Below are 23,158 nucleotides of genomic sequence, written 5' to 3' on the forward strand. Positions count from 1 at the left end.
TCATCCTCCATTTTCTGGAATCATAAGATAACCCTACATAAGATTGCCAACAGAGGTCATGGCAGCCATTTTGAGAGTAGAGCTGACATGGGCAAGAGTGACTGGGGATCACTCCTGCCCTGAATATACCAAAAGAACACCAGGGATTATTAGGTAGTCTGGGAGGGGGATACTCTTTATGAAATATATATGTATTGATAGGTTTTAATTATGCAAGAGGAATTTAATATATATGTTGGGGAAATGCACTAACCAGCATTGTACAATTTTTAAGGATATTAATGAAGAACTAGTTTCTTATTCTCAGGTACAGACAAGTTTACTTACAGTACTGTACAGGTAATGCATTAATTTTAGCTTTCAGTTTAGGGATATTATACAAGGAAAATATGCCACAAGATAAATATTGCTAGAAAACCTGAATTATGAATTACTCTGGTCAGTATGAATTCCTCTGATTGAAGGTCAGATGCTTTTTTCTTTTTTTTTCTAATTCTGGTTGGACTGGTGAAGGAGGTCTATTATTTGTAGAGAGAGTGGTTTGAGGTATAGATCTTTGCTGGAAGAGAAGGTCTTCTGTTTGTAAAGTGGAGTGGAACATGGAGAATGTATCATCCTGGGTGCAGATAAGGAGAAGGTATCATCTTAGATGCCGATAAAGAGTACATCGAAGGTCCAGAAAGTTCAACAAGGGTTCAGTGAGGACTTTGCTTTTATAATTCTTGTTGGACTATAGGAGCTGAAGTCACATGGTATGTAGTAAGCCAATCACAATTCAGGGATAGTTGAAACTGGTTCTTTCTGGGTTTGGAGATGGAGGCGTGGAAAACATTGGTTTAAGCTTGTTTAGTTAATCACATTTCCTGGCTGGCCAGGTACTGAGATATACTGTATATCCCAGAATGTACCTCACAAGATTAAAAGGGTCATTGCCTGGGAGTTTCAGGTAGATGGTCTTTCTTTTGATAAGCCTATCCTCTTTGATTGATGTCAACATAGAGATCCTGTTCTTGGAGGCACTATGTGAAAAGTGATGAGGAAAAAGCAAATGTGCTAAACAAATCCTTCTGTTCTGTGTTCACAGAAGAAAAGTCTGGAGAAGGACCTCGGTTGGCTGACCGAGGTATATATGGGAATGGAGTAGATATCACTCTGTTCATGGAAAAAAGTGTTCATGAACAACTAGGAAAACTAAAAGTGGACAAAGTCATGTGATCTGATTAGATCCATCCTAGAATATTGAGGGAACTCAGGGAAGTTCTTGAAGGACCTCTTACATATTTGTTTAATAAATCCTTGGAGACGGGAGAGGTTCTGTGAGATTGGAGAAGAGCAAATGTTGTCCCTATTCATAAAAGTGGGAACAGAGAAGTTAGAAACTATAGACCGATATGTCTCACTTCAGTGGTTGCAAAGAAAAGTATAGTGAACTACCTAGAATCTAATGGGTTATAAGATCCGAGACAACATGGTTTCAGGGGAAATCATGCCAAACAAATCTGATCAATTTCTTTGACTGAGTGACTGGAGAATTGGATAAAGGATGTGCACTAGATGTAGTCTACCTGGATTTCAGTAAAGCCTTTGTCACAGTTCCTCATAGGAGGCTCATCAATAAACTTAATAGGCTGAAGTTAGGACTCAAAGTGGTGACCTGGGTTAGAAATTGGTTGACCAACAGACAACAGAGAATGGTAGTGAATGGAATTTGCTCAGTGGAAAGAAAGGTGAACAGTAGTGTGCCTAGGGATCGGTACTGGGCCCGTTCTGTTTAATATATTTGTGAGTGATATTTCTGAAGGTCTGGAAAGAAAAATGTCTTTTTGCAAATGACATGAAGATTTTCAGCAGAGCAGACACACCAAGTGGAATAGAAAGCATGAGAAGAGATATGAGAATACTGGAAGAATGGTCTAATGTCTGGCAGTTCAATTTTAATGTGAAGAAGTGAAGAGTAATGCACTTGGGAAGTAAAATTTCAAAGGAGCTGTGTATACTTGGGAATGAGAAGCGGATATGCATAGACAGGGAGAGGGACCTTGGCGTGATAGTGTCTGAGGATCTCAAGGCTGCAAAACAATGTGAAAAAACAGTGGGCTGCTGGGCTCCATAGAAAGAGGAATCGCCAGCAGAAAAGAGGTGTTGATGCCCCTGTACAAGTCATTGGTAAGGCCCCACTTAGAATACTACATTCAGTTCTGGAGGCCATACCTTGCTAAGGATATACTTTAAGATGACTTTGAGCGTTCCAGAGGATGGCAACAAAAATGATATTGGGATGTATGAGAAGAGGCTTGAATACCTGAATATGCATACCCTAGAGCAGGGATCTTAAAGTCCTTCCTTGAGGGCCGCAATCCAGTCGGGTTTTCAGGATTTCCCCAATGAATATGCATTGAAAGCAGTGCATGCACATAGATCTCATGCATATTCATTGGGGAAATCCTGAAAACCCGACTGGATTGCGGCCCTCAAGGAGGGACTTTGAGACCCCTGCCCTAGAGGAAAGAAGGGATAGAGGAGATATGATACAGACATTTAAATACGTGAAGGGTATTAATCTACAAAAATATCTATTTCAGAGAGGGAGAAGCAGTAAAACTAGAGGACATATGAGGTTGCAGGGTATGTAGACTTTGGAGTAATGTCAGGAAATACTTCTTCACAGAGAGGGTGGTGGATGCCTGGAATGCCCTCCCTCTGGAGGTGGTGGAGACAAAAACAGTGACAGAGGATAGTTTTGGCACAAAACTTGACAGTTCAAAAATGATATCTTCATTTATGATATGCAGGAGTGGTGCTTAAAAAGAAGCCCAGCAGCGGGGAAAGAAGATGATGCCAAACGACAAAATAACAAATCCATTGCTTCATTTTAATGGTCATGACTACTCGATTATTAAATCTATCAAAATTCTGGGAGTCACACTAGACCGATAATTAACACTAGCAGAACACATGAACCTAGTGGTACAAAAATGCTTTTTTACATTGTGGAAATTAAGAACCATAAAAAAATATTTTGATCCTTTATCGTTCAGACTATTTTAGACTATTGTAACAGCATCTATTTAGGAGCACCCAAAAAAATTCTAAGGAAATTAAGGATAATTCAGAATACAGCTGTTCGATTGATTTTTGGTTTAAAAAAGAATGACCATATTAGTCCATATTATCGTTTACTTCATTGGCTGCCTTTGGAGGCAAGAGTATTATTCAAATTTTCCTGTATCTGCTTTAAACTGATATCTGGATTGTCTCCAGCTTACCTATTTTCTCATTTTGTGTTGCATAGACCATCAAGAGAAACTAGAAATGTCTACTTATTTGCTTATCCAAAAATTAATGGGTGTAGATATATAAGACCATCTTAGATAGGACCCTAACATTTCAAGCTGATAGGCAACAATCTTGGTTAGGTAAATATATTCAGCAAGCTATATTATCCTATTGCTGTTTTCGGAAATTAATTAAGACCACTTTGTTCGATCAGTTTATTACTTAATGAGAGTTTTATTATTGAAATTCTATTTTACAAATATTTGTATTTTTTACTGTATCATTGTATTTCGCTGATTGTCCAGCTCTTTTTAGTGTAAACCGCCTAGAACTTTTGGTTATAGCGGTATAAAAGAACAAAGTTATTATTATTATTATGTCCCATATGTGGCAAGATGGATGGGGGGCGGGGAGGAGGGGCTGGAGTTAGTTGCTGCGACAATGTCAGCCATGAGATTGTTTGGGTTGGTGTAGCCAATGCTAGACAGACTTCTACGATCTCTGTCCCATATGCAGCAAAAAGGATCAAGATCAATTATAAGTATTTTATACCACGTTCGGATTATCTGAGTGCAGGTCTTGCCTTCTTGGAGAGGGAGGGGGCTTCTTGTACTGGAACTTGGCGAGTAAGATGAGCAATTGCTAGTTTGTTGCCTTCGGAATGAATGTGAATGTTGGGTGGACTGGATGGACCACACGGGTCTTTGTCTGCCGTCATTTACTATGTTACTATGATTTATTATTTAACAATTTTTTTGTTTCAGGCTTTCAATAGTCTGAAAGAGGAGGAGAGGGATCTGCTGAGTGGGCCAGTTACAGCCACAAGGTTTTTGCAAGCCATTTTTATTCTGTATCCAGCACAATTAATAACTCTGTAAATGCATCATATCATGCTACATTTGCATTCTTATTTTGTGTGTGTAATGCAATTGCAATTAATGGAGTTATGATCTTGCATAGTAGTTTATATGGCAAATAGTGTGTTCCAAATAAATTCTTTTGATACAAAAATTTGGCAGGAATTTAAATCTGTAAATCTAGGATAAGCTCCTTAGGAGATAGCCTCTCTGTTAAGACATGACTTCAGTTGTCACTCTAAAATGAGACGCAAAGTCAGCCATCGTGACGTGGCTTTTAGTTTGTTTTCATTAGTTGAGGTCCATGTGTGCAGAGGCTACTTTGTTTGGAGATAAAATATGGTCTTTCATTCTTTAAATTATTATATATATTCTGGCTTGGATAACATTTGGGTAATTCTAAAGAATTTCCAGGCTCGGTTGGGTATAATGAAGATGCAACATTTAAATCAAACTTGTGGCAATGAAATACTAGATTCCATTAGAAAAGAACCTGCAGTGATTGTTTTCAAGTTCAAGTATTGGTCAGCATATAGTGTCAATAAGGAAATGACATTACAATGAAATGAAGTTTATATATTAGAAAATAATTTGAGAAATGGATTGCTCTTGATTGTAATTTATGAGAACATATAGTCCTCGCATCCAGGAACATCAATGTGCATCAGGCTGCTATAATGTAGACCAGTGCCTGGACTCCTTTAACTTATTTAATTAAAATCTATATAATTCTTGTCCTTAATCAGTTTTAAAATTAAATACAAATCAGGAAACCTTTCAGAGCTAATTTCTTTTGTTACTTGTTCACAGTTTGGATAAGCATAAAAAGCTGGTAATCAGGTTTTTTTTGGTGTTTTTTTTAAAACACATTCTTACAAAGTTCCTGTCTCAGGCCCCAATGCTCTTAACTTACTGTGCCTTTAATGTTTGTTGCTAAACCAGTTCTAACCAGTTTAGCACACCAGCATTTTAGCTTCAGATGCACAAAATGGCCCTGTGCCTCACCCCTCTGTTCTGCACAGTCTTTTCCATGCCCCATAGCTAGGGTTACTACGTGGCTCCATAAAAAGGAGGACGGATTGAGACATCCGGGTTTTACTTCAGGTGCTTTCGATTGAAGTAAAACCCAGATGTCTCAATCTGTCCTACTTACTTCCATTGCTTTCAATTGAAGTAAAACCCGGATGACTCAATCCGACCTCCTTTTTCTGGAGTCATATAGTAACCCTGCCAATAGCAGCCTCTGAAAATAGTATGGAAATGTAGAACAATGAACTAATTAATATTAAAATGAGCACTCTGGGCAATCTGGGTGATGCACAAAATGAAGCACTGACCTTTTAACACTCCAAAATTACCAGCAGGTCTGGGGCTGCTGATTGCATGAAAGGTAGAAATTATATATTAAAAAAAAAGGTATGGAATACTTGCATCATACTTTTATAGAGCTGGGGAACACCAAAAAGAGCATATATATCTTGCTATATGCATGTGTTAAAAGCGCATCTTAGCGCATGTGTTAAAAGCATGTCTCAGGTATCAGTGGCGTACCTAGGGTATGTGGCACCCGGGGCCCATCATTTTTTGACACCCCCCCCCTTGTAAAATTTTTTTTTTTTTTTTGCAATAACCATGAAATGGAATAAATGGTCAGAATAGAAACAGGCAGTGAAAATTTTCTTTTATTGAACCTCATATATGTAACCATTATTCCAAACATAACATAACATAAATTATGTCTAAATTGTCATGACATTAGAAGTACATATGGAGTAGTTGCAGGTGATGCTTGGGACAGTTCTGATTGTGTTAGTTCGGTTTTATGTGTTTTTTTGAATAGAAGGGTTTTTATTTATTTTTGAAGGTTTTGCAGTCTGTGGTTGATATCAATTGGTTGTAGAGTTGGGGGTCGAGTGTTGCAGCTCGAATGGCTAGGAGGTTGTCGAACAGTTTTTTTCTTTTGACGTTTTTGGTTGGAGGGTGTGTGAATGGTGCACAAGTTCTCCTATGTCTGTTTGAAGTGGATTGAATTATTTAGCTGAAGAAATTAGTTACCCCCCCCCATTCCACACACATTAATTCTCTTCCATTTTTGTTCCCATTATAAAAAAACACTGATAAGTTCCCAGGAAAAAAATACATTAAAATAAGAAGTGAAAACAAAGGCCCCTACAGATGAGAACATAACATAAGAATAGCCTAACTGGGTCACACCAATGGTCCATCATGCCCAGTAGCCCATTCTCATGGTAGCCAATAGTGCTGCCCAATTCAGAGAAAAATATTTCATTCGATTCGATTCACCCTGTTGAATCGATTTTTCGATTCGATTCACTGTTAATGACACCGCTTTTTAAATTTAAACAAAGTACAACAATAAATTTCACAACAACAATAAATTTCATAAAGTACTTAAAAAAAAAAAAAATCACATTTTTCCATTAAAGCAGTTCTGGAGACATTTGCTTGAACAGTCTTTTTTCCCAGTCCATAAGCAAGCAATATGAAAAAGATTTCCTTAATTATCTACTCAAACATTTTTGCTATTTACTTTCATTGTACCTAGACTATTATTCAGTAGAAAAAATTTAGTTTGTTCAATCAAGCAGAACATTCACTCATAGAAGTCCAATGTCCACACAGGATTTGATTGAACAAACCAAATTTTTTCTACTGAATAATAGTTTAGGTATACTGAATAGCAAAAATGTTAAAGCCACATAGAAAAGCAGTAAAAGTCAATAGGTTCTCCAAGTGGGAACAACCTGATGTCTCAGCACTTGAGGAAAAGACCACATAATAATGTTTATAAGATAAATCATATAAATGATTATACTGAAGCAGGGTGTCCTCAGCGTGAGAGGTAAGCGAGAGGAGAGAATTCTCCAGCGCTTTACACAATAAGGCACAGGTTAATCACCCTCTGCCTGCAGTGCACACCATCATAGGACACCTCAGGTGTGCTCAAATTAATCAATGTGATAAATTAAACAGTGATAAACAATTGGTCAATCACAAGAGTGCAAGATCAAACAGGTTGTTCCCACTCAGAGAACCTATTGACTTTACTGCTTTTCTGAGTGAGTAGATAATTAAGCAAATTTCTGATAGTCTACAGAACTGATTCTCACCTTCCATCCCCAGCCCCCAAGACTTACCAGACCCCCCCCTCCCCCCCCGCCGATGTATTTACTTACTGCCTGAACTGGATATTAAATCGTGGGGAAGAGAGGAGAAATGCGGGGAAAGAGCCAGCCAAAACTAGTATTTGTTGCTGCTGAGTGCACCAATCCAGGGCAAGCAGACGCTTCCCCCATGTCTTAATAACAGACAATGGACTTTTCCTCCAGGAATTTGTCCAAACCTTTCTTAAAACCAGCTACGCTATCTACTTTTAACATAACTTCTGGCCACTTCATTTTTAAGCTTAGATCTTTCCTTCCAAACAGAGACCTTGCTAGATGTCAAATACAGCACAAGGTAACTTCACACGGACTTAACTGTGCAGGAAATGAATCTCCTCATACACCCACCATATAGTGCAAAAATGTGCAAAGGTCTGTTTTTTTCTTTCGATCACTACATAGCCTAATGCCACACAAGCAGCGCTGTTACAAACATATTCTGAAGGTCAATGCTAAGGTTGACAAAGTTTCCTTCCTTGGACCAGAAGGAGATACTGACAAACCACTGGAAGAGATTCTAAAACAACTACCCAGAAATAACACCCAAAGACCCACTCAGTGTGTGAACCAGTTGAGTGGAGTGGACTAACTGGGGGTGGAAATGGGCCCAGAGTTTGCTCAGCAGATTTCCCAGACTACCTCTTCCTCTCAACACACTGACATGCTACCACCACCACCAACACTAGGAACACCTCACCGAGTATGCCAGCAATGCTTATAAACTTTATAAAACACATTATTATATTTTCTTATAAAGCATATATTTTAACTGAACTCTGCCTTGCCATTCACAAAAATAGAAAAGTTCCCATTTCAAGCTGTCTCATGTACACTTTTCAAATCTAACATATTGTAATCACAAAACAGAAAATAAAATTATTTTTTCTACCTTTTGTTCTCTGGTCAATATTCAAATCTTGTTGGTCCCAGGCTCTTGTTGTCTTGCTTGCCAGGGTCTCCTTTCTCCGTGCTAACCATCCGTCTGCCATCTCTGTCCTCCCCTTCTGTTTCCCTTCCCTCTCCTGGAGATCTGGCATCTTTCCTTTTTTTGTCTCGATCCACAGATTCACCTTTTCTCAACTCCCCACCACCCCAGGATCCACCATCTCTCCCTTTCTGTTCCCAACTATCCTCCTATCCAGTATCTCTATCCCCCCTCCACACCATCCCCTGTTTCCAAGTTCTCTCCCTTTCTGTTCCTTCCCTCCCTAAATCCCATTATGCACCATCTCTCTCCCACTCCTCTGTTTTTAGACCCATTATTTCTAACCCCCAAAGTCTGGCATATGCACGTATCTTTGAACCCCCCCTTCCCTCTCTCCCTCTGTGTACTTTTACACCAGGACCCCCCCCCCCCCGAAGGTCTGTCCCCCCTCCGAAGGGCTACACCCCACCCCTGAAGGCCTGCACCCCCCCGAAGGACTTTACCTCCCACCCAAAGGTCTGTCCCCCTCTGAAGGCCTAAACCCCACCCCTGAAGGCCTGCACCCTCCCCGAAGGATTGTACCCCCCACCCGAAGGTCTTTCCCCCCCTGAAGGCCTGCACCCATCCCGAAGGCCTGCACCCCCCCAAAGGCCTGCACCCCCCTGAAGGCCTGCATCCCCCTGAAGGCCTGCACCCCCCTGGTGGCCTGTACCCCCCCCCGAAGGTCTGTACCTCCTGAAGGCCTGCACCCCCCCTGAAGGACTGCTCCCCCCTGGAGGCCTGCACCCCCCCCCCCGAAGGTCTGTACCTCCTGAAGTCCTGCACCCCCCTGAAGGCCTGCACCCCCCTGGAGGCCTGCACCCCCCCTGAAGGTCTATACCTCCTGAAGACCTACACCCCCCTGAAGGCCTGCACCCCCCCTGAAGGCCTGCACCCCCCCGAAGGTCTGTACCTCCTGAAGGCCTGCACCCCACTGAAGGCCTGCACCCCCCCTGAAGGCCTGCACCACCCTGAAGGCCTGTACCCCCCCGAAGGTCTGTACCTCCTGAAGGCCTGCACCCCCCTGAAGGCCTGCACCCCCCGAAGGTCTGTACCTCCTGAAGGCCTGCACCCCACTGAAGGCCTGCACCCCCCCCTGAAGGCCTGCACCCCCCTGAAGGCCTGCACCCCCCCGAAGGTCTGTACCCCCTGAAGGCCTGCACCCCCTGAAGGCCTGCACCCCCCTGAAGGCCTGCACCCCCCCCCACCCGAAGATCTGTCCCCCCCTGAAAGCCTAAACCCCCCCCCAAAGGTATTTACCTCCCACCCAAAGGTCTGTCCCCCCCCCTTAAGGCCAACACCTCCCTCTTAAGGTCTACACCCCACCCCTTAAGGCCTACACCCCCCATCTAGTACTGTCTAATGCAATTAGGTACGGGTCAGGAAGCCAGAGGGGAAGCAGGACATTGCAGCAATTCCCAACTGACCCTCCCCCCTCGCCCTCTAAAGCAGGAGCCGGCTAGCAAGAGGAAGTTGCCGATCCTGCTTTAGGGGGGGAGGGTCAGTTGATGATTCGGGAGGTCGATTTTGGGGTTTTTAAAAAATTGATTCGGGCAGAAAAAAAAAATAACAATAAAACCACCGCCAAGCAGCCCAGCGATACTCACCCTCAGTTCCTGCCTTAATTGCAGTGTTCCACGCGGCTCGGGCTCCCTTTCTTGCTTCCACCCAGCCGGAAACCGGAAGTTGCTGACCAAGCTCCGACGGCGACGGGGGGTGTGGCCGTGGGGGAATGGAAGTTAAGAGAGAGGGCTCAGGCAGGATCACTTCGGGGACTTGCGGAAGCCTTGGAGTCGGGCCATAGCAGGGAAGTTCCCGGGCCATGACTCCAATGCTCGAGCACCTCTAATGAGCTGGTACCCGGGGCGGCCTGCCCCCCCCGCCCGCCCCTAGGTACGCCACTGTCAGGTATGTTTCTTAAAACCGTATACCTGCTGGACTGGGGCTGCCAACTGCATGAAGTTCAAAAAAATACATTTGCATGGTTTTCTGGTAGTTATCTCACGCCCCTCTCCCTATGACGCTTATGACATATGCCTATGATGCACTATAATAAGGTACACCTATGACTTGCGTGCCTACGTTGGAGCTTTTCCTGGTGCATGTGCACATTTATGTCTCTTTCCATGAACCATTCTGCACATGTGTCAGTCACTTTCTCCAATGACTGATTGGATGGTGTTTCCGCAGACCTTATTTGCATTGTTTGTCGTTTAGAAATCAAAAAATTTACCGGGACTAAAATGGCTCACGGGATTTTAATGGTAATTTTAAAGCAACGGGGCCTCAGAGGATTTTTTTTTTTTTTTCAAACAAATAAACAGCTCAAAACACAACATTTTAAATACAAGTTTATCAAGTTTCAAGTTTATTATGAAATTTGATTAATCGCCTATTCCGAATTCTAAGCAATGTACAAATTGATAAAAATTACAAAGTTAGGGAGGACAAACATAACTGACAGGTGCTAAATCTACTAAAACATATTAACAAGTCAACTTACACATATAATCAAATATAAGGAAAACTAGAAAAGAAATACAATCTGGTTATAAAGAAAAACAATTAGGGTTAAAAACAATAGGAAAAGGAAGTGAAAACTATCAAAAAAATCTTAAGATAAATGAAGAGCCATAAGCAATTCATTTAATCATTGAATGCATCTTTATAAAGAAAACCCTTAAGTTTGCTCTTAAATTTTTCGAAATTCTTTTCCTCTCTTAAATAAATTGGAAGGGCATTCCAAGATTGAGGAGCTGTGACTGAAAAAATCGATTGCCGCCGTGTGTTAATAATTTGCTCTTCTGAAAACCAATGCCCAAATATGAGCAAAATGCAATAACACCCTTGTGTTAACTTGGGACCTTAAAGGTGTAAGACATGTTGAGAAATTGTCAGCCTGTGCTTGCAGTTCCTGGGACTGGAGAGTAATACTCTCCTGTGGGTTTAACAGAGGGCTGCTGATTGGAAGCTTTGGCAATCCCCTCTGGGCTTCATTGTTTTACATTCACACAACCAATCTTTAGTGTTTGGTTTCGATTTCTACTGAAAACAGGCAATATGTTTCTGCTGCAATTTCAGTTTTGGCCGAAACTGAAAAAAACAGTTTCAGCTGGCCTCTTAGGACTTTTGCGGCACTGAATGTCTCCATTCCTGTCAGTGCATAAATAGGGCTCACACACTGACAGGAAGTGAAATATTAGAAAAAAATAAACAAACCTCTGACACCATACCCTCTCCCCAGCCCCATCCAAAAAACTATTGCTGGTGGTCTAATGGATCCTACCCATTTCTGACACCTAAACCAAAATCCTTATCTCCGTTTTGCAGAGACCCGACCTTCTAAATCCCTAGTCTCCATCCCCTCCTCTTCCATGGTTCTACACCCCTTCCCATGGGTGCCCCTTTCTCTCTTTGCAACCTCCTCTCCTGCTGTTTTTGTCTTTTCCCTCCCATTCAGCACTACCCTGCCCAATGCTCTTTTATCCTGCACTCTCTCCTTTCCAAAATGCTTCTCCGGCCATCCCTCCAGCCTCACCTCCCTCCATGCTGTTTCTTCAGCTCCTCTCCTTCCCTCCCTCTATGCTGTTTCTTCAGCCCCCCTCCCTCCTCTGACCGCTGTAATTAAATGTTCGGGCAGCCTGCTACCGCCGGCATGTCCTGGAAGCTGCCTCTCTGCAGCGATTTCCTTTTCTCGCACAGGTGGGACTTGCAGAGAGGCAGCTTCCGGGGCAGGCCGATAGTAGCAGGCTCACCTCATTGCTGCTGCTGCCAACTGCCCAAACATTAAGTTACAGCAGCTGGCTGGGGAAGAGATAGGAGAGGGAATCGGGAAATAGAGAGATCATGAGGGGAAGCAGCATCGGAGGGAGGAGAACTGAAGAAACAGCATAGAGGGAGGGAAGGAAAGGAGCTGGAGAAACAGCATGGAAGAAGGGAGGGAGGGAGGGAGGGAGCTGAAGAAACAGTATGGAGGTAGGGGGCTAAAGAAACAGGTGGGGAGTCAAGAGAGCTGTTTAAATCTGGACAGTCTCCCGCATTTTTCAAAAACCATCCAGGCACTTGGACAGTCCTCGAAAAAGAAGACATGTCTGAGTTTTCCCGGACATCTGGTAACCTTACTCCTAACTTTCATTCACATCTTTTATTTGTAAGCTAAAAATAGGCTCTTAATATCTTGGACAGTTCAATGTGATTGATGCCTGCAAGGACACTTGTATCCTTATCTCAGAGTTGAAGACAGAGTCATGAACCCCCTATAACAGTGGTTCCCAACCCTGTCCTGGAGGACCACCAGCCAGTCAGGTTTTTAGGATAGCTCTAATGAATATGCATGGGGCAGATTTGCATGTCTGTCACCTTCATTATATGCAAATCTCACTCATGCATATTCATTAGGGTTATCCCAAAAACCCAACTGGCTGGTGGTCCTCCAGGACAGGGTTGGGAACCACTGCCCTTTAAGATTTGGGGTGGTGAGGTATATTAGAGCGTACACCTCTTCAATAGCAATAAGATATAAGAAATTAAATACATAAGTCCTCCTCTAACTCTCCGATCTCCTCATACGTCAGTGGCTGAGCTACAACTAGATTTTTCTTCAAAGCCTGCCAGCAAGTCTTTGACATGCCACTGAGAAGCAAGAAATTCAAGAACCTCCCAGCTGACCTTTTCCTAGAACTAAGGCAATCTGAAGATGAATTTTTAATAAATAGATTGCGGAAATGCTGCCAGACCTCTTCAGATGCTTACCATGAATTTAGCTTTGCAGTAAGGTGGAGACACTTCTCTGTTAAGAGGTCATATATGCCCTTTAGTGTATAGTTATTTATAACCGCAGTGCAATAGTCTAGACTTAAGACATTTATGCTGAAATTTTTACTAGGGTGTACCCTATTCCACCTAAAGAATGCAAATTTAAAACACCCATCATAAACCGAATAACCAGTAAAAGATTTCAATAAATTAAGCAGTAAAATGCAGCACACTAATATTAAAAGAATCAGCCTTTTTTTTTTTTAAACTAGGCACGTACTATGGGCATAGGATAACCAAGTTATTGCCAAGATACAATCTTTGACACCCTGTTTTATACAGCTAGACAAATTAACCACAAATGAGTAATCCCTTTAGATCTCCAAGAGAGCACAGCCCAGGCCTTGAAGTACAAGAGGCTAATCTGACAGTCACAGAGACATCAAGGGGATCATTGCTCAGTGCTAGTAAACTGACATTTTATTGAGATAATCTCTTTTCTCGAAATCCTCTAATCTGTTCCTGGGAAGGGCCAGATTCTATAAATGGCTCACAAAAAAGGGTGCCAGAAAAGATTGACAGTATGGGTGATCCTATAAGGGCTGCAACTATTTTATAAAATTGCACTTAGGCCCAGATTCTTGAACTGGCACCAATATTGGCGGCTGCCTTAAAACAGCTACTGATCGCGTGTCAATCACACATCGGTACTAGTTTCTGAATTGAGCTGACATGAAAGATTGACACTGGAAACAAAAGCCAGGGATTTCTGGGCCTACATTTCTGAAGCCTATCTTTGCATGAATCGTGCCTATGTAATAATAATAATAACTTTATTTTCCATACCGCCAACACCCAAAAAGTTCTAGGCGGTTCACAAAGTAAGAGGACTGAACATTTCAGTGATAATACAAAGCACTCAAGAAGGCACTATACAATATTCCATTTATAAAACTACAGTATAAAAACTATGACACAGTCTTTGATCAAGTAACAAATTTTTTGAACAAATGGGTCTTAACTGATTGTCTAAAAGCGCAATAAGATGCAGTCTGTTGAATCAGATCGTCTAACCATACTTGAACTTTACCTGTTTGATAGGCCAAATATTGGTCAAAAAACTTTTTATAAAGACAAATTTTGGGATTAGGGAAAGTGAATAAACCAGTATGCCAAGTAGACTTATTAGGCCTATACAATTCAAAGTGGGAGAAAAAATAAGATGGAGCTAATCCAAATAACAATTTATAGCAAATACAAGCAAATTTGTAAAGTATTCTTACTTCCATTGGCAACCAATGCAGCTGGCGGTAATAAGATAATGTAGGCCAGGGGTGCCCAAAAGGTCGATCATGATCAACCAGTAGATCGCAAAGGCAACGCGAGTCGATCATGGTGCCTTCACGTTCTACCTGCTTCCCGACGCAGAAGCGCTGAGCCAACCAGCCTTCCCCACCCGACGTCAATTATGACGTTAGAGAGAAAGTTCTGGGCTAGACAATCACTGCCTGACTGGCCTGGAACTTCCTCTCCGACGTCAGAATTGACGTTGGGGGTGAAGGCTGGTTGGCCTGGCGCTTCTTCATCGATGAAGCAGGGAGAGCTAAGGGTGGCGGTGGTTTGAAGGCCTGTTCCCCAATGGTGGCAGCAGCGGCTTGGTTTTTAAGATATCCTTAATGAATATGCACGAGGCAGATTTGCATATAATAGAGGTGACAGGCATGCAAATTTGCCTCGTGCATATTCATTAGGGATATCTTGAATACCTGACTGGCTGGGGGGTTCCCCAGAACAGTTGTAAGAACCACTGGTCTAGGTCAAAATATATGTTCATAAAAAAAATCCTATGACTGAGCTGACACAATAGAAATGGGATATTGGCAACGGGGATATTTGCAACAAAACTTATGAAAATTACCCTCTCCAGATAGAGTGCCTCTTTGCTAAATGCTAGTGTTTTTAAACCGAGGAATACAGCAATCTTTTAGTCCACTAGATTAGTAACCTAGGACATTTTTTCCATTTCAGTTTTCCAGTTTGGTATATTCCTGAGCTACAAAGATATGAGGGAGAGGTATTCTGGACTTAGCAGATTAGGAAGCATGGTTTAGACTAGAGCTCAAGGTTTATATATACTGTTTGCAATTCTGGGTCTTCTGGTCCCCAAATGGGACTTGTTCCCACATACCCAGAATGAATAAATGTGAGAGAGATTTCTGCACATTTGTTCAAAGAATTGAGAGGTACTACAGCTCTAAATTTATGAGGAGAAAAAGAATCTCAAGCATAGGCCTACTTTAAAAACACAGGCCTATTTGTGTTTTACAACATGGTATAAAATGTTTGCCGGAGTAGCCCTAATAATCACTTAACGTATATACTGTAGAAGGATAGTAAGGAAATCACTTCTGTGGCTCCCATCAGTGCTTCTTAAGTAATATGACTAAGGTGTTTTACAGTGCACATTATCGAGGTAAATTTATAACAGGACACAGTTTATTCAGCAGAAATCTGTATAAAGGTTTAATGCGTGTAATAGCGCGCGCTAAATTGCCAGCTGCGTTAGATGTAGCTGCATAGCGCGGGTTTAGCGCACACTAAAAAACTGCATGCGCGTTAATGCGGCTTTGTAAAAGGAGCCCAAAATATACCATGGGATGTATACACAGAATGTGCCTTTAATGAGAGTTTTGGTAATTTTAAATACTACATTTCGCACATATTTTCAGAATAGCCACACTAGCATTTTTTTTTTCTATTATTTTTAGCTAGATTTTCACTTAACTATCACAGAAGGTCTTTAGAGCTCTCTGCATTTCCAGTTCTAACATTACATGATGTTGTAGCCCACCAGACACAGCACTGACATTCATAGGGCCCTCTGTGTATATGATTGCCCTTCTCTGGTGTATCCTCAGAGCGACAGACTATATGGGAGGAGGTGGTAGCTGTTGTGCTTTTTTTAACGCTTGGTTTTTCATTGATTTTTTTTTTTTTTTTTCTTTTGCTGGAAATTAAAAAAAAAATTTTTTTTTGTCTAGTCTTTTTTCCTGATGTCTGCTGCTCTGAGGATAGACTAGCTTACAGAAGTTTGCTCTCAAAGTTGCAATCAGATTCATACCTTATGCAAAGGCCATTTAAGGTCTTGAAAACTGCTCTGTTGAAATTTGATAGAACCTGATCAGTGCCATAGCAGAATTTACAAAGCTATGGGACCCTTTTACCAACTGCAGTGAAAGTGGCCTTAGTTTATGCTTATGCAGGTCATTCCTGTGCACTAAAGCCGTTTTTACTGCATGGATAAAATATTTGTTTTTTCTAGGCATTGCTAGGCATCATAGAGGTAGGTGCCAGGGTTTTACTGGCCTAATTTACCTGTGCCAATCTTGGATGCCTAGCAAGATTCACTAAGCCCACCGATCAACTTCCGACCCCTTTTCGACCCAAATTCCCTCCGACCCGATTCACTAACCTCTGTCCCTCTGATCTGCGCATGCAAATGAGGGGGAACGGCATTCAAATGCAGGCAGGAGTAAAAACAGCTAGATTAAAAATAAAGTTTAAAAAAGGTCGCAGCTGTTAAGCATGCGCAGATCATCTACAGATGGTCTGCGCATGCGTTGGGATCGCTCGGATTGGGGTGTGATTCCGATCGCCCTCATTTGCATGAGGGCGATTCATGAATCAGCCCCCCGGACATGGATCGGATCCGATCCGTGCCTTTTGTGAATCTAGCCCTAAGTCAACCATGCCTATTCTCTGCCCCTAACCACACCTACTTTTCAGATAAGCATTGTTAAGCATCAGAAGATACCTCCACGTGTTACTTTTTTTTTTTTTTGCTTTTCACTAACAAAGTCTTATTATACAGCTACTATATTCTGCCACAAAGAACTGAACAAGTCCAGAACTCCAGCTATTTAGAAGCATGGCTTCAGATTGTCAGGAGAGTTGAAAACAGATATAAGAAATTATACCTATTATGTCTTCAAGCTGTGCCCACACCAGGTGCACTCTTTTTATGGAGAAAGCACTAAGTCGTCCAACCATCTGTGATATCAGTTTCTCAAGCTCAAGAGTCCTAGGTCCTGTTCTGTAGCTCCAGCAGCAGTGGGGATGGCCTTTACTTTGACTTCTGCCTCATCTTTCGTCTCTTGCGCTTCAGCCTGCGCATACGCTTCCACTCCTTACTTTTAATTTCATGTTTTTTTAAAATTAATTATTCAATTAACTTCAGTGGCATAGTCAATTACCATGCCATTTAAGCTAATTGATTTAATTTAGGTTAGGCATGGATTTTAGGACTAGATTCACTAAGCAAACCGATCATGTACCGATCGGTTTGCGCTCACTTTCCGACTACGGCTCGATTCACTAACTTTCCTCCAGACCCCATCCGCACCCGATTCGATCTGCGCATGCAAATGAGTAAAAAGGCATGTAAATTTCTTAAGGCATCGATTCATGAAACCATTTCGTCCAAACCGACTGGCCTTTCCAATCCAAAAGGTTTTGATTGCTTTACATCCTCACTGACTATTCCTGCCTAGCAACTGTCGCATGCATGTTAAGAACCCCATTAAAATATATATATCTACCCCGCAAAAAATCCAAAATATATCTAAACTTTAAAATATGTAAACTTTCATGTACATAAGCGTTAGAAATATTATTTTTTGGGAATGTGCCTAGCGAGTGCGGGATTGAATCTCAGATTTGTAATGCGCATGGCGAGAAAATCACGGATTAACCCTGTGCTCTCCTTGTGCATTGTACATTTCATATATCAATGCCAAATTAAAAAAAAATCAAAAATCAAAAATAACTTTTAAGGGCCAGCTATCCCTCCCCCCCCCCCTTCCTTCCAGCTAGATTGTTGCGTGCATCTGACGCCACGGGGTCGCCTTTGGTTGCTTCGTGCTTCACGGCAGAAAGAGCCGCACAGCCTCCTGGGATTTGCAGGCTGTATATAACAGCGCATGATCCCAGCACATTCAACTGCTGTTAACTGTAGTGCTTTCTAGCAACTTAACAGTTCTTTTCCTGAGAGAAATGGACGGCGCTCGTTGTCTACACTATCTGTTTTTTTTGGAACATGAGTATGCCGAGGAGAGGTTGGTAAAAACTACAGTTCTTATATTGCATTTTTTACGACAACAATGCTTTGCAGTAGGCGTATTCGGAGCCTGCCAATGACGTCCGCGATTAAACCCTGCCCCATTTCTACACAGTGAAGTCTTAAAGAGCTAGCGCATGTGTTATGTGCTTCAAAACCAACAAGGATACAGTGCACACACACGTCGATCGATGTTACAGTGAGACATGTGCGCGGATGGGGACGTGTTTACGATTTGATCATTTGCATGGACAACCTTTACTGAACTGATCAGCCAGAATGACTCGGAAACGGATAGGACATGAATAGGATCGATTTGTGGACTTTAGTGAATCTAGCCCTTAGTTAGGTGTTGTAAAGGGGCCTCAATTACGGGGCCTAGCAATGCCTAAGGCACCATTTATAGAATCAGACCCTAAGACTTCATGTGCTACTCAAGCACTAATTGGTTAGCGTGTGAGTAGTACTTGAGCTCTTAGGACCTGATTGGTTAGTGTGTGGCAATGTAGCTGCACTAAAACTGATTAGCCAAAATCACGTTTACTCTCCACCCTGACCTGCCCACCCCAGTGCTATTGTTTAGTCAGTGTGTAGGAAGCATACATCGATGGCAAAATTTCTACAGGATGCCTGTGCATGCCCTGTAGTAAGTCATTTTAAGCAGCATAGTAAAAAGACTCCTTAGTCAAAAGTACTTGATACTCTTCCTTTCCTCTGTTGTGTTACAGAAAATCTCATAGAAAGTACAAAACTATATTATTAAATTAAGCTGCAGCTCTTCGTTTTTAATTGTTTTAAACTTTTTTTTAAAATCCATGCCATTTCTTTCTCTTTCCTGTCATATCTCATACCTAGGGCCATATTTATTCTCCTTCTTTTAAAGTCCTGTACTTTTCCATATAACTTACCCTCCTCCTCCTTCTAGTGTTACATTATATGCTAAATATACATTATATGCTGTCTCAGATCCATCCGTTTCAAGAGCTAGTGCACTGTAGCCCTATGGCAAGGAATTAAGGAAAATATGCAATACTTAAAATCCTGCAGTCTTCCCATGTCTCACTAATAATGTTCAATAAATTCACACTAGAGTTATTTCACTATCTGACTTTTAGAGGCCATGAAGTGTCAGAATTCCCTTCTCACTCTGCACAGAGGGACAATTATAGGGGGTGGCTTCTTTTCTGCTTGTCATTTGACTAATGACACATCCATCGTGTCTACTTCCCATGTGGCCAGTGCATGTCTAACACCAAATGGGGTGTATCCTGGGAAAGGGGTGGAGGGAATGCGTTCTATATTATCTCGACATTATTGATGCTTTCTGACTGTGATGACTTATCTTTAACATACTTCCTTGACTGTAAAGCTGCAGGCTTTAAAAACCTTAATGATTCATACAAAGCTTGACTTTTTCAGAATTAAGAGAGATGTTGATGTGGTGTGTTATATAGATAGTACTGTAATGACATGAGACAAAGGTCTTCTCATGCATAATCACTCCTCCAATCTCTCTTGCCCCCAGGAATGCCTCTTTTTCTAGCAAGCAGAGGTATGTGCCCTATTAGCACACATACTATTACCCACATGAAAGTTAGGCTAAGCTCAGAAACTCATTTGACATATATTTAGTATTTTAGTTCATGCCTTTCCAGGGGTGGTTCAAGGTAAACTATATTCATGGCTTACAATCTAAGGGCTCTCTTACTAAGCTGTGCTAAGAAATGGGCTTGGTGTGCCCTTACACAGGTCTTTCCTATGCTCTAAGCCAGTGGTCTCAAACTTGCGGCCTGGGTGCCACATGCAGCCCGCCAGGTACTATTTTGAGGCCTTTGGTATGTTTATCATAATCACAAAAGTAAAATGAAACAGTTTCTTGATCATATGTCTCTTTAGCTATAAATTACAATATTATTATTAAGACTTAACTAAAAGGAAAGATTTATAAACTATAAAGAGTTTTACCTCATGCAAAATTGTCATTTCTTTAATAAGACATTAACTATTTTTTTCTGAGGCCCTCCAAGTAACTACAAATCCAAAATGTGGCCATGCAAAGGGTTTGAGTTTGAGACCACTACTCTAAGTCCATTTCTTCCATGGCCGTGAAAAAGCCTTTTATTGTATTTGTTTCATTTATGGCCATGTACTGAGACAGTAATGGCTCCTGCGTTAACCTTGTGTTAATTAGTTAGCACGTGCTAATGTGCACATACTAATTAGTTACCACTTCCACACCCATTCTCGATCCCTAGCACTCCCTTCAAAAAAATTGCAAAAAAATTAGTACCATGCACTTAGCACATGCAAATAACAAAAACAACACAGATCACTTTGGGCTAGATGCACTAAAGATACCGACTCAATCGTTGTTGGACGATTCTCTGGCTGATTCTCCAGCAACAAATGATGCGCTATCAAGTTTGCATGCAAATGTGACCGATCAATTGACACATGTGCAGAGCCCTAACAGCAGTGACAGCAGAAGCAGCCTCCTGTTGTTGCTGTTTGAGCATTTTTATTATGGCACAGATGTGTGTGTGTCACACATGCACAATCTGTCCCTTTAAAAAAAAAAGAAAAAATATCTTCACAGTTCTTGAGGCTGTTATAGAGCCTGGTATCCCTTGCTAGTTTCACATTCAAGGGATGAAGTGGGACAGAACCACTAGAGATTAAGGAGATGACTTGTTTTAATCTACCAGTGGACAGCTGCTTAATCAGAGCATCTTTTTGTTATCTGAAAGTGCAAAGTACCAGGTCTAAAAAAAAAAAAAAAAAATGCCCTTCTATCCTTCTTTTTGGAAATAGATACCTCCTTCCCCTTCTGAAGTCAGTGTTGGACAACCACACTGTATCTTGGCTCCTCCCTAGTCCTGACTGAAAACATGCCCAGACCTGGCTCTTTGCTAGAAGGATGTACTGTAGTTGTAGACATCTAAATTCTGCTTTATAAAATTGGGATTTTGATGTCCATGCAATATGGATGTCTAAATGCTGATTTTCAGATACCCAACACATAAACAGAGCTTCTAAAATAAAGGCCTTAGCGTTTCAAGATTATTGATATTGATGAATAACATCTCATCCATTAATTCACAAAGGGATAAGATAGCATAGACCTGCTAGGATAACTGATCCCTGATGTAAGCATGGCTGTGTTGGATCACCTATCAATAAATCTGTGTGATTGGTTTTCTACTGATAAATCTTTGTTATTCTACACTGCTTCTCCAGGCTGGTTTCACTCTGCTGTTTTGGACTGCAGGATTTGATTCTTCTCTTGCTTGTCCTTGTGTTTAAATTGAATCAGCTTCATTTCCTCATTCATTTTGGGATCTTATTGCTATTATGTTGTGGGCAAAATTGATAAATATATTTTTCTTATGTATTTTTATGTAAGAATTTTTTCTGATTTTCTGTTAACCCAATGATATGGTGATGTATTAAGTTTGAACTGTATAAAAATAAATTGAATCAGCTTCAGGAGTTTGGCATTATATCAACTCATGGAAGCAGAAATTTCTGCCCCATTGCTGTATTACTATAGCTAGTTCTGTGGCATTTTGAGAGGAAGTCATGTTAGCTTTAGTCATGTAGCAATTAATTCAGATGAGAGATGCAATAATTATTCATTCTGAATTGCCTATAGAATGGACTTTATCATTACATTACATTTGTAAACAAACAAGCCTTGAGGAAGCAACACTAAGGGTTGAGTATTACCTCTGGTGAGGGGTATTTTCACCCAATAGTGAGAAACATAGAAACATGACAGCAGATAAAGGCCAAATGACCCATCTAGTCTGCCCATCTACAGTAGCCATTATCTCTTTCTCTCTCTGAGAGATCCCACATGTCTATCCCAGGCCCTCTTGAATTCAGACACAGTCTCTGTTTCCACCACCTCTTCCGGGAGACTGTTCCACGCATCTACCACCCTTTCCGTAAAACAGTATTTCCTCAGATTACTCCGGAGCCTATCATCTCTTAACTTCATCCTATGCCCTCTCTCTGGGGAGAAGACTACAATCCACAGGGAAGCCTTGAAAATCTCCAAGAGGGGTCTAGTCAACCCTCCACAGTGAGTAATTCATCTTGGGATGGTTCAACCAAGAATAGTTAAAAAAGGAAAACCCATAACCCAGACAAGAATTAAAAACTACTTACTAACAAAATGTAAGCTTTAAAAATGCATAAAAACTAATCTTCAATTTAAAATAATCTATGAATAGATTATATCTTAATTTATTTTGTGCCAACATAATCTCTAAGGAAGGGACAATGAGTCTTGAAATGACAATATTATTTCTTCTATCACAGTGCTACTGTGTAGTATGGAAAATGAATGTAATGCTATTTAAAAAAGCATTTGATAAATCACTAGAGAGTTTAAACATTTTATTACCTGGAGATATGAAGGGTCAGTACTGAAATGTAGAAATTGCTATTTCAAATAGATTAGCTACCAAGATTGTTTCACTCATATTTCAGTATGCTCTTGAAGCTGCTGTTCAGTCTTTGTTTTGTTATTTTACCAGAAACATGTGATCTGAATTGGCCACTGCTGGAAGCAGGATACTGAGCTAGATAAACCATCGATCTGCCCCAATATGACTATTCTCATTCTTATTTGTAAATTTATATCCCTGATAAAAATGTGATAAGATGATGTATCCCCTCAACGTTAGTCCACATAGGAAATTTAAAGAAGAGCAGAAATAACACCAAAATACAAAAAAAAAAAAGTCCACTCTCTTCTGATGTCAGGAAGGTAGTTAAGGACCAAATAGGTAAAAAGCTAAGCATGTGGAGAAAAAGACTTCAGTTCAAACCACAAAAAGCTAGGGAAACACTAAACCGCAAATACATACAATAGTACAAGCATGGCAGATTAGACAACTGCTTTGGAAAAATATGGTATTCCAAAGCAACAACACTATAGGTGGATCCACATGTTACATTGTATACAGTCAGTCCATCCTCAAATTAAGACCTTAGATGG

Source organism: Geotrypetes seraphini, chromosome 1, assembly GCF_902459505.1.
Source record: "Geotrypetes seraphini chromosome 1, aGeoSer1.1, whole genome shotgun sequence".
Lineage (NCBI taxonomy): Eukaryota > Metazoa > Chordata > Amphibia > Gymnophiona > Dermophiidae > Geotrypetes > Geotrypetes seraphini.